At 38.4% G+C, this 13112-nt stretch overlaps 1 protein-coding gene and 1 pseudogene across 1 annotated transcript in view; both read left to right on the top strand.

Moving 5' to 3' along the window:
- The window catches only part of NDST3 (N-deacetylase and N-sulfotransferase 3), a 159451-nt gene that overhangs the window by 103889 nt on the left and 42450 nt on the right, over positions 1-13112 (top strand). The gene's annotated exons all lie outside the window — the stretch shown is intronic.
- LOC121147657 lies at positions 8404-8571 on the top strand (annotated as a pseudogene).

Raw genomic sequence — 13112 nt, 5'->3', positions numbered from 1 at the left:
TTGTATTCTTATCTTAATATGACACTCTCCATTACACAGTTACTATAGCTCCCCTTAAATGAAATTCCACAAGACAAAATCAGCAACAGGAAACTCAAAATGCTATGAAGTTAAAAAAACATGTTATTGAATGACTAAGGTGTACCTAAAGAAGTGAAAGTTAAGAACCTTCTTGAAGGAAATGCTACTATTTGACCAGTGAGTCAGTGAAGAATTTAATGAGAAAAAAAAAAAGCTGCACCGAAGAAGTGAAACTAAAAGACACAGACACACACACACATACAAATCCATGTGCCGTAGTTCCCACTGATCTTTACTGATGAGACATGTCTCCTGTAGGCAACAAATACAGTTTTTTTTTTTAAATCCAGTGTACAGTCTGTGATGTTTGATTAATGGGTTAAAGCCATTTATATTCAGAGCTAATACAAATAGGTGGGAAGTTGGTCTTGTCATTTAGCAATTGGTTAACCGTTGACTAAATCTTCTGCTGTTATTTTACTGAGATTTTCTTCACATTTGTCTTTGGTTTTTGTGGGAGCTATTCTTTTTTTCTGTCAAGAGGACAACTTTAAATATCATTTGTATGGCAGGTCTGAAAGAGATGAATTCTTTGAGATTTTCTTTGCTGTGGAAGCATTTTATTTCATTTTCAAAGACAAAGGAAAGTTTTGCAGGGCACGTTATCCTGGGCCAACAATTTTTTTCTTTTAGAATCTGGAATAAGTCATTCCATTCTCTTCTGGCCTCCAGAGTTTCCTGTGAGAGGGCAGCTGTGAGTCTGATTCCCAGTCCTCTATAGGTCAATTGATTTTTTCACATGCACATATAAGGATCTTTTCCTTATGTTTGTCTTATATTTGACCTTTCAAAGGTGTCTCTTAATTCTTGAATACCTTTTTGAGATTGACCCAGATCTGCTTCCAGCTTTTTCATTGTTTCCCCATTGTGATAAGAAATATCTTCCAGTTCTGGCATTCTGCCTTCTTCATTCTGTTATTGAGAATTTCCACAGAAGTTTTAGTTTGCTCTATTGCATCCTTCATTTCCAATAATTTGGCTCGGTTTTACTTCAGTGTTGCTATTTCTTGTGTGACATATTCCTGGAATGTCTGTATGTACTTCTCATTGTTGATAGGAAGCTTAATAGCAAGTGTTTTGAATTCTGTGTCCCCCATTTTCTCCATGTATTTCTTAGTTAACTCTGAGGCTACCAAAGGCTTTTGCTCTTTTGCAGGGGAGTCTTCCGTAATATTCATTGTGCCTTTGTCTCTTCTTTTGCTCTTGGTCATTGTACTTCTGGTTAGCAGATTCTTCTCCTTAGGGCAGGTTTCTAAGCTGTATCACCCACACGTCTACTGTTCAATTTACTTATTGTGGTTGGCACACGGTTCTTTGTAGTCACTAATGCCACTCCACCCAGTGAGTTCCAGCACTGGGTTCTTATATTCTACTTCCACCAAGGCCTCTGTAGTCCCAGCTCCTAGCTCACTCTGTACCTCCTGTGATCCCATGGGGGGACTGCACCATTGTCTGTACAATGTTTCTCCCATTTCTGGCTCAAGCATTTCCCAGGATTAGGGAGATACCAGATGTCCTAAATAACTAGGTTGGTGGTGGTAATGATCTTGCTGGAATCTAATGGCTGAATATCTGAGGGCTACAAGGACTGATTTTGAGACATAAGATGCCAAAGTTGATATTATTTTTTATATGGGACCAGTGCAATGCACTGATCTGGAATTGAGTTTGCTTCCAGCTCAATGTATGCGCTACTCCATTGTCTCTGCAATCTCAAAGCCTTTGCCACACTGTACAAAATGGCACCTGACATGTCATTCATGGAGTTCTGATCTGCTGGCCATTAGGTCTTGGGGCTACCCAGCCTTATTTTGGGTGGAACCTGTAGTTTGCCATGTTGATGCAATGTACTGAACCAGAAATGTACTGAGCTAGAAAGTTCTGGCCACTGCTGGAACTCAGATTCCCATTTGCTGCCTGCCACTGGGGTATCTGGTCCTTGCAACACCACTGGGGTATCTGGCCATTGTCTCTGCTGCTTTCCTGTGTCTGCCAGTCTCCAGGTGCCCCAATGTTATCGGCTTATCTTCTCCTGTTTCCTGGAATGTGCCCTCTCTTCTTTGCCTTGGCTAATGATTCTCCATCTGTTTAAACACGCCCTTAACCTATTTCACCATCTTGATTTTCTGCCCATTTCACCTAACAAACTTTTTTAAAAAGGAAGTTGCCTCAGCATAATTAAGGTCGTGCATGAAAGCCTACATGTATATCATTCGCCATGATAAAGAGATTTCTCTAATATGAGTAAGTCACTATTTCTGTTCTACATAGAAAAGGAATTTCCTCCTTTTTTAGCATCTGGAACATCATCTTACTGCTGTCTGCTGAGCTAGATCGTAAGGTAGAGAGGGGAGGAATTCAGCATTTGCATTGAGAAAAAACTTACTAAGGCCCGCTATTAACATTTCTGGGCAGACTAAATGGGCGGCTGCTGAATACCAAGGATTTCCTTCAGGTGACATCCAAAATGTTTCCAGAGTCAAAGTTGAGTTAAATTTTTGTGATAGGTCCACAGCAGTCTAGGTACAGCTTTTAGGTGATTTAATCTCAGGGAAAGGTGTTCTGCTCTCTCTAGTTGAAAGTGTAATGTTGTTAAAATGGCCATATTATCTGAAATAATGTGCCAATTCATTAAAATCCGTATTAAGAGTATCAATAATGTTCTAAAAAAAAAAAGGCGATTAAAATTTGGGCCCACCATCATAGCTTAGTGGCTAAAGTCCTTGCGTTGCACACTCATATTACAAAAATGATAATAATTAAAGCAATGTGATACTGGCATTAATGCAAACATACAGATCAAGGCATAGGATAAAGAACTCAGAAATAAAGCTACACACATGGACTTAGATCTTTAATGAGCTTTCCAAAAATAGTCATGATGGAAAGGATAGTCTACAAAAACAGAAAATTAGGTATCCATGTTGTAATAGCACTCTGTAGAATGGTGTTTGCCATGTGCAAGAGAGGAGGAAGAAAACACAGTTAATGCTTTATATAAATGGGTATAAAATTTAGGTATAAATTTTTTAGTTACACAAGCTGAGTTCATTCTAGAAACCTTACAAAACATTAGCTTAAAAGTTTGAGAGTAAACTTCATGCTGTATATTTTAGTCATTTTTAAAAGAAATGTTTAAAAATACCTTTTGTATTCTTTTTTTATTATTATTATTTTTTTATTGGAAAGGCGGATATACAGAGAGGAGAGACAGAGAGGAAGATCTTCTGTACGATGATTCACTCCCCAAGTGAGCACAACGGCCGATACTATGCCAGTCCGAAGCCAGGAGACTCTTCTGGGTCTCCCACGCGGGTGCAGGGTCCCAAAGCTTTGGGCCGTCCTCGACTGCTTTCCCGGGGCCACAGGCAGGGAGCTGGAAGGGAATCGGGGCTGCAGGGATAGAACCGGCGCCCATATGGGATCCTGGGCATGCAAGGCGAGGACCTTAACCACTGCGCATCGCGCCGGGCCCCTTTTGTATTTTTGATAGTATGTTTAGAACATGACTCTAACTATGATGAAAGAGAAAATTTGTAAAAGCTGATATGGGAGACTTTTAAAAGAATTAGTGTATTTATAAAGGAATAAGACTATACTAAAAATTCTAATAAAAAATAACTTAATGTAGTTTATAAGCCTAAACCTCCCTTAGGAACAGAATTTTTTAAAGAATACACATCTATTAGAATCAAATTTCCCATTACTGGTAGCCAACAAAATATCCCAAAATGTAGTGACTTTAAAAAATATTAGTCCTTTTATCATCCCTCCTGGTTGCTGTAGGTCAGAATTCAAAAAATACTGGACCGGGTGATTATAGATCCAGGTTTTTCATGAGGTTGCAGGCATAAGGTGACTGCAGCAGGAAAAAAAAAAAAAGTGACTATAGCAGCTGTGAGCTGGGGACTAAATGCCCCCTGACACTTCAGTTGTGTATCCCAGTGGAACTAAGAGTCTGAAGGTATGTGATAGTATTTTCAAAGGAGGTGCTAATCATATAGATAACTGGATAATTGGACCTCCGGTTTTAAGATGAATGAATTTGTCCTTTCTTTCCTTCTAGAGCAGTGAAATCTGTGAATAGAACTTGTTGCTAAATTCATTATTGCAGCAGTCCATAGACAAATATGGAAGGAGTGCATGTCCTGGGACAAAAAAAGAAAGGACATGCTCTGCTCAGTTCTGCTTGGTTACTCTATTCTTCCATATCCTCTTCTGTGAAAGTCAGTAATACTGGAACAATACTAATATAAGCATCTCCTATCTAAAATTAGATATTTAATACACATTAGAAATCAAGGTTTCAAACGTGTCATTATCCCATTGCATTGCTCATTGCAGTTCACATCATTAAAGTGAACATAGCATAGATGAGATTCATAGTGAAATGGAGAGCTAAGATATTGCTGTGGATTAAATAGGAGAAAGACTGAGGAACATTGTTTAGCAGTTCTTTGTAGTCAAATCATAATTCTGAGATTGCCATTTCCACTTAGCAAACGTCTTAAAAAAATCTATACTTTTTAAAAATTATTTCACTTCCATGAATCTATGTTAGGGAAAGAATCCTAAGTGTACAAAAAGTGTAATTATAATGAGGAAAAAAAATGAAAACAAGTTAAAAGCACAGCTAAAATGAAATGTTTAAGTCATTTCTGCTTAGATTATTATGTAGATTTAAACATTATTGCTAATAACATTTGAAATTATGTAAGATATGAAAGATATATAAAAATAAAAATTATACGCATAAATTATCAAAATGATTTAAAAACCACTTAAAGGGCCTGGCACAGTAGCTTAGTGCCCTTGCATGCACTGGGATGCCAAATGTCCCCGCTGCTCAATTTCCTATCCAGCTCCCTGCTTGTGGCCTAGAAACGCAGCAGAGGATGGGCCAGATTTTTATTGGAAAGTCAGATATACAGAAAGAAGGAGAGACAAAGATCCATCTGCTGATTCACTCCGCAAGTAGCCGCAATAGCCGCAGCTGAACTGATCCAAAACCAGGAGCCAGGAGCCTCTTCCAGGTTTCCCACATGGGTCCACGAAGCCAAGGTTTTGAGTCTTCTACTGCCTTCCCAGATCACAAGCAGGGAGCTGGATTGGAAGTTGGGCAGCCAGGACAGAAACCAGGACCCATATGGGATCCTGGTGCATGCAAGGCGAGAACTTGAGCCACTAGGCTGCCATGTGGGGCCCATGAGTTAACATTTATACAAGTTATTTCAGACAATATATTGAGATTTTATTAAAAACCCAATTTTTGAGTATTTAAGAAATTTCTGAACCCTCAAAACTCCACAGAATAATCAATATTAATAGTAACATTTCTCAGCTATCTGGAATGCTACTTTCATCCTCTAACAACTATAAATACTGCAGCTAAGAGCAGGGACTTAAATTGAAAATCCTCTTGAGAATAGAGAAAAGGGAAGGTCTTCTATGCTAGGTTATGTCCTATTTGCTCTATGTTGATCCTCAACCTTATTTAACTCTCACAACCCAGTGAGACTTTATGTACTCATATATTTTCCTACTTGACCTTAACTTGTTAAAGCAATTTGTGAGGCACACTACAGGTGAGGAATCTAGGGTTCTAAGGGGTTATATGACTTGGTCAAAGGGAAACAAACCATGAGACAACCAAAGAGTAAGAAGCATTCTTTCCAACTGCCATTGCACTTTCCTGATGGGACAGACTGAACCCGGACAAAAAGCCTGACAGCCTCATTTTGGAACAGAATCTAGCCACAATTCTTAGTCTGGTTTCTCATCACAGGAGATATATTATACATAAACCATTAGAACAAAATTGAAGGGAGAGAAGAAGAGACTAAAGCAATAGCAGTGGGAAATGAAAGCTGTCCGGAAGAAAAAAATCTGTTAACCCAAAACCTCAAAAAGCAGAGGTGTAAAACAGGGTGGAATTATTATAATAAAATATGCAACCAATACAATGGTGATGTATTTCCAATTCTTTATTGTCCATATACTCTATGTAGAATGCAACATGCAATAATGTTGCACAAAGGACACCCTAACTTTCTCCTTCCAGAGTTTCAGATATAAGACATCTGATTTGCTTGTGCAATGCAAAATCTAGTGTAAGACTTACAAATACAAACTAATTCCTCAACTGAGGACCTTTATTCAAAGTAGCATCTAGATTCAGATAAAGCAAATTGTTCATCCAACTAAAAGGTGAAGAATCAACTTAAGAGCTAGTTGGCTATGGATATGCTTTGAAGTATTTTTCTAGTACAACTTAAAAATGCAATTGAATCATCAGCTGAAGCTTTCTGGATGACTGTGGTTTAAAATGAAGGCTGCACTTTGTATAAACATAATTTTTGTGGTTTAACTTTAGGCTGTTCTCTCTTCCATATAATGGGAATGCGTCAGAAGCACAGCTTCGTTTCCTGTGTAGGCTGGAAACTGTTAACTGCAAAGTTTGGAGACAGTCTGAGAAAGCTCACTGCCATATGTTAAACTAAACTTGATACGAAAAATCATATCAGTTTCCAGTTTTCCAGAACATTAAAAAGAAAACAAAAGAGCTCAAGCTTTATAAATATAAAAAGCATGTGTCTGCACAGGAAATTCTACTCTGTTATTTTGCAAATGATCCTTACTTATATTTACAAGAGAAACCAGATCTGATGAGCCATATAGGAAGTAACACACTATTTTGTTCAAAGTTTGAAATATATTTTTATAATTCTGTACAGCTGGCTGGACTGTGAACTAACCATCAAGATATTGAGATCTCAACTGTGCTGCCCAGTATGATCCTAAAGCATTTGTGTCTCCAAGTTACAGGAGATGGAATATTCTGATAGCATGCTGCTAACTTCAACATTCTTTCAAATGTAATTTTTATGTCTAAATGTTCCCATCACCATTTACGAATCAGAAAGATTCATAAGTATTCACAAAATGTTTGGCATCATTTCATTCTGATTTTCAAGTTCTTTTTGACTCTATGAGCCTCAAAACAATTCTCTCCAATAGTCCCCAACCCAGGTAAAAGTGTCCTGTGGCTAATCTGTACTAGTTCTTTTAAGAAATCCTGTGACACTTTCTTTCACACTTTCCCATTGCCACCCATCATTCTCTAATTTCTTTATTCCCAACAAGCTTACTGTGCAAAAAACTACCCCTTTCTTTTACTGTTGCAAGTAAGAGTGGCACTAAAATCCATGACCAGAACCCTTAGCACTCATCATAGTCCACAGAGGACACTCTACATTGCTTTTAATGCTAGTGTTTCTTAGCCGCAACTTTATTAAACCCTTGGGCTTACTTCACCAAATCAATGCTCCAATGTTTATCCTTTCTTTCATTGTTCCCTGGACTAACCAAAGAACCTAAACACTTCTGCCAATTGGAAATCTTTATTTTCTTTTTTTAATCTATTAACCTATATATGCCAGTATTTCCAACCAAATGCCCTTTAACTGAAGCTTTTTATCAGGGTTTTTTTTTTCCCATTTTTACCTGATTTAATTTTCTTTAAGAAATTTATGGCTCCTCCACTCTCAGTCACATTTCTTTTCCCAATATCAGATTAATGTCTTACATTTAAAAGTGTTACTTATTTACCACTATCTGGTCATGTTTACTTACTACCAACTGATCATATTTACTAACAGTTTTCTGATTTAAAAATTCCTTTCTCTTCATGAGCTTTGCTTTATGAGGAACAGCTTTGGGATATTATCTTTTCTCCCCATTTGTTATTGCAAAAGGACTAACATGGTTTCCTCAGATGAAGATCTTACATACACTATCTTACTTCATGCGCTGGGAGGCACTAGCTACAGGTTCTCCTTGACACAGGATAAAGCTGAAGCAAATCCCTGTGGCAAATGATGACAGCCTCAGTAGTGTGGCTGTCTCCACCAGCTCCTGGGGATAGTTAGACACGTCAAATTTTCTCTCAGCTTGAAACTGAGGAGGAAGAAGTTTGATAACCATGAGAGGCAATTTGGCTGTGAGTTGGAAAACTCTGGGAAAGACAATCAGCACAAGTCCTCTGGAACTGTTCTTGGTTGTAACTAGCTCTGTGTCTTTCTCTGAGACTACATCTCAGATGATCAGATTGATTTGCCTTTCTGTACTTTTCTTTTATTCACTCCTTTTTTTTTGGCCAATGCATTGCAAATTTTTACCTCTAATCAAAGAGGAACAGATAAGGCAAATGCTTATCATGATTTGTAAGTATTAATAAAGTTTGTCCTATGAGAGATTTAACACTTTTAGCAAATCTTTATGGTTTATTTCAGAATACTTACATTTAGTCTAAAATAGCTGCTTATTGCTTCTTGGCCCTTTGGCTAAGATCAAGTGTAGAAAAGCTGCTTAAATGGCTAATAACATTTTTTGGATTTTTTAAAACAAGCATCGGTGGGGTGGGTGTTGTGGCTAAGCTGTCAGATGCTTCTGACTCACCTTTCTATTAATGTATCTGGGAGGCAGCACATAAAGCCCAGTTAGGTCACTGCCACATACAACGGGTACCCAGATGGAGTTCCATGCTTCTGGATTCAGCCTGACCCAGTTGTTATGGCCATTTGTAGAGTGACCCCACAAAGGAAAGTCACCTTCTTCCCTTCTTTCTTTCTCCCCTTCCCTCCCTCCCTTTCCCTATCCTTTCCTTCCTCTCTCTGTCTCTGTGTCCCTCCCTCTGTCAATCTGCCATTCAAATGAATATTTTAAGTAAATAAACATTTTTAAAAGTTGTGAGAAAACTTATCCCTTGTGAATTATATATTGACGCACACCATCCTTGCATTTAACATATAAATTCTTTTAAGCACATTACTTTGCATGATATCTTTATAATATCTATGCAGATGGAGAATAAAATACAATTGTTGTAAGATAATGGGTATAGCCAAAGATCATTTACTCTCCAACTTTTCATCTTAGAGACACTCTTGAACCTAGAACAATTAAAATTCTAAGGCCCTACTGAATCAACTGCATGTGAGGAATTCACTCCTTTATAGAAGCTCCTCTGGTAAGAAATAATAAAATAGGTAATCAACCCATTTTATTCAAGGTAGAATTTTCTCAAGGTACTGGCTTAAAAAGCCCATATTAAGGCATTTTCATTAAATCTCTAATGTGAGACAACCATAATGTCAGGAGATGGAGCAAGAAAGCTTTATAAGACATTATCTACTAGAGAATTTACTTTTTACTTATAACACTGGTCAAAATTTGCTTCCTAAGTTGAGGGAACTCAAGTATTAAGAGGAAGTTATTCTATCTGACACCTCTAAAAAAGATTTTTTTTCTTTAATGGACAGTAAACAGACCTGTCCTCTTATCTGGAGGAAAGCAGAAAGGCAACATTTCTGTTTTTCAAAGTTGTTTGCTTCCAAAAAAAATCCTGTAAAAGATAGTCTAGAACAAAGGCTACCTTTGGTTAAGCTGCCACCTATGATGGCAACTCTGCTGCTGATCCAGCTCCTTGCTAATGTAAGTAGCAGAAGATGGTCCAGGTCCTTGCCCCTGTCACCCAAACAGGAGACCCAGATCTAGTTCCAGGTTCACCTGGCCCAGCCCAGATATAGCCACAGGGGAATGAACCAGTGGAAAGAAATATTTCATCCTCTGTCTATACATCTCTGTCATCCTACCTTTCAAATCAATAAAATAAATCTTAAAAGAAAAAAAAAAGGAGAGAGACAACAAGAAATATGAAAGACCCAACTAGGTCATTCCCTATCAAATACCTAAACATATTTTAACACCGTTAATACTATATAAATAAAAATTCCTGTATTATGAATAGTCTACAAATTTGAATTTCAAAAATAACTTTATTAAGTGTAATATTTGCCTAAGTTCTCATTTATGCCATACTGAATAGAAATGTAATACAGGACCCAGCGCAGTAGCCTAGCAGCTGAAGTCCTCACCTTGAATGCATCGGGATCCCATATGGGCACCAGTTCTAATCCCAGCAGCCCCGCTTCCCATCCAACTCCCTGCTTGTGGCTTGGGAAAACAGTCGAAAATGGCTCAAATCCTTGGGACCCTGCACTTGTGTAGGAGACCTGGAATAGGCTCCGGGCTCCTGGCTTCAGATTGGCTCAGCTCCAGCCACTGCAACTGCTTGGGATGTGAACCATTAGACGGAAGATCTTCCTCTCTGTCTCTCCTCCTATCTGTATATCTGACTTTAAAAACAACTAAATAAATCTATAAAAAACAAAAAAGAAACATAATATCAACTATCTAACTAAATATGAGTTTGGCAGGGACAGAAGGAAGGCATAGGTTCTCTCTCAGACTTACAGCAAAGCCTAACAAGATTACTCACTGTGTGGTAAATGAAGCAATATCTTCCACCTCAAATTATCATGGTTCAGTTGTTCATTTAAATTATCTTTGTGACAAGCTTTATTTCCTAAAATGTCTATTTCAATCAGAACAGTTATTTGGTGGCTTGTGCAAACATGGTCAAGCCTGGAAATTTCCCTCTCACGGACAACCTGAATGTCTGTGTTAATTTTTAAGTCATTATTTTCAGTACTGTTCTCACTTGTCCTGGTCTTTTATCTATTTAAAGAATTGGTTTCTGTACTGAATAGATTTGCACAAAATCTTCAATATTTTGGGCACCACTTTATTAGACAGAGTGTGCTTCAAAAATAAAAATTATAAATGATTTTGAAATCGAGAAGCTTTTAAGTCAAAGACAAGCCTTTTAAAAATGACAATTTTTTAATTCACACAATAAGCATATTTATTAGATATTTTCATTTTCTACTACCACCACCAGGGTGAATTTGGCCTCTGAGCAAATATAAGCATTGAAACATTCTGGTAAAGCAAATCTTCATAATTAACTAAATTTAATTCATCCATGTATAAGCTCATATAAGATTTTCATATGAGTTAATTCATTGGAAGGATTTTAAAATTTTTTCCAGGTCTTTCTTCATGATATTTTTATCATGCTATGGAGGCATGGTTTTTAAAATGAGATTTAAAATTACAAAATTTAAAGATGTTTCATTGCAAAATTAATGATAACCTTTGTGCCATGTAGCTACTTAGAAGACATTTTTCTTAATGAATCACTTTAAAATCTATCATTTGTTGTAACTACATTCATTATTCTGTCACTTGGTGAGTCTAATGGAACAAGAACAGCTGGTGTCTGGTCTCCAAATAACTGCAAGAGGGTCTTTTGGAGTAATGTAGGGACAATATCAGAACAGCATGAGCAAGTTACACAAAGCAAATTAATTGAAAATTGGTGATTTGAGATCTGGAGACATTCTTATGGCATGTAGACATTTGTTCAGATACTAAGGTAATAATCCATTAAGCTATTAGAATCAATTCATCTGCTACCTAACATAAATGTTAATTTTTCATTGATCATTAGCTTATAATCAAAGAACTGAACTTTCAGTTCTGAGTATATAACCAGAAAAACTAAAATGAAAGATATAAATTTTCTGAAAAAGACAAACCACTCCAAGCTAAATCGCTGCACGTTATATTGACCCCATGGCTACACCTTTGAAAACTGTCCCTAACTGAGAGCAATTGATTTACCCCTCCAGCTTCCCTTTAAATTCCAAATTTAAAATGTTAAAAGCCTTTTGCCAAATTATTTTGCTTTTACTCTTTCCTTTGGGATTCTTAAATGATGACTAAAGCGCAAGCCAGGTAGAAAAACAGGGCCCAGTGAATTTAATCCTTATAAATTAATATGACATTTTTTTCCTCCCATTGAAAATAGTGAAACAAGTCATCAAACTGCTTTTTTTTTTTTGCAAAATATTATCATAGCACAAACATAGGAACCATAGTAGATATCAAAGTGAGAGCTCATCATGAAAATTTCCAAAAGTCTCATCACAACTCTTTATGCTGGCAATCAAGACAAGGAAAGCCTGGGAAGTGATGTGTTTTTTTTTTTTTTTTTTTTTTACAAAAAGTCATGCTGTGTGGTGAGCATGATCCCCTGCACCTATGGAAGAGCAGAGGAGTGTGTGCCTTCCCCACTGCCCATCTCAGAGCTGCCTGGAGGGCCACTAAGACCAGTACAGAACTTAGCCAGTGCCTTTGGAGGAGTAGGACACAGTGAGTGTCTGTTTCATAACTGACAAAATTAAAACAAGAGGGTTAGCAAAATGGTCTGTGTCTAGAAGGCAGGGTACTTTCTGGGAATTAAAACCTCCTCTTTCAAAGTCAAGCCCAGAAAAAAAGAGAACATGGAAATAATAGTCTTACCCACTTTCCTGTAGCCCTTGAACCTTTCTGCCATGTAAAGATTGACAAGAATAAAGGGGAAAAAAGTGCAAAAAACCAGTCAAGTCCAAGACCCTAAATCCCAAGGTTTAGAAACTCTAGGGTAGGTCTCAGGACGGGGCTTCTCATGCCTGGATCCCGGACAGCCGCCACGTGCACATGGTGAGCTGTTTTCCCCGGGCCTGCCGGGTTTCGGGGCCGCTTCCTTCAGGGTGAGTAGACCGAGGCGGGGAGGCCTTCGGGACTGGGCAGGTCCAGGACCCACCCGCCGCCTTCATGGGCGGTAAATGAGATTTGGGAGGGGCGCGACCTTGGGCCTGGGAATTTAAACCTCCAGCAGCCTCCTGGCAGCTGGTGGGTCTCAGGACGGGGCGTCTCATGCCTGGATCCCGGACAGCCGCCATGTGCACATGGTGAGCTGTTCCCGGGCAGCCAGTGTGCCATTGGTGCCAGGCTCCGCCTGCTGTCCGCCCGGCCGGGGAGCTCTGGGGATTTGGTTCTTTGAGTTGCTGCTTAATTAGCTCCAGGTTGAACCCATTGTGCTTCTTGGACCTGAAACAGGCAGTAACTCTTCCTCAGCAAAACTTGTAATCACTAATAATGCTGAGCACCAAATACCAGTCATGCAGAAGCTATGGCTTGGGGCTTGTCCTGCAAAAGTAGCTCCAACAGCTGGCCAATGTGTCAACTGGTAATGGAACAGAGTAGATTAGGCACGACTGAGCAAACCTTAGCCCACAAGTAAT

This window comes from Ochotona curzoniae, unplaced genomic scaffold, assembly GCF_017591425.1.
Source record: "Ochotona curzoniae isolate NIBS_2020 unplaced genomic scaffold, NIBS_Ocur_1.0 scaffold_4506, whole genome shotgun sequence".
NCBI lineage: Eukaryota > Metazoa > Chordata > Mammalia > Lagomorpha > Ochotonidae > Ochotona > Ochotona curzoniae.
The sequence above is the reverse complement of the archived record's forward strand: the minus strand, read 5'-3'. Positions and strand labels throughout refer to the sequence as shown.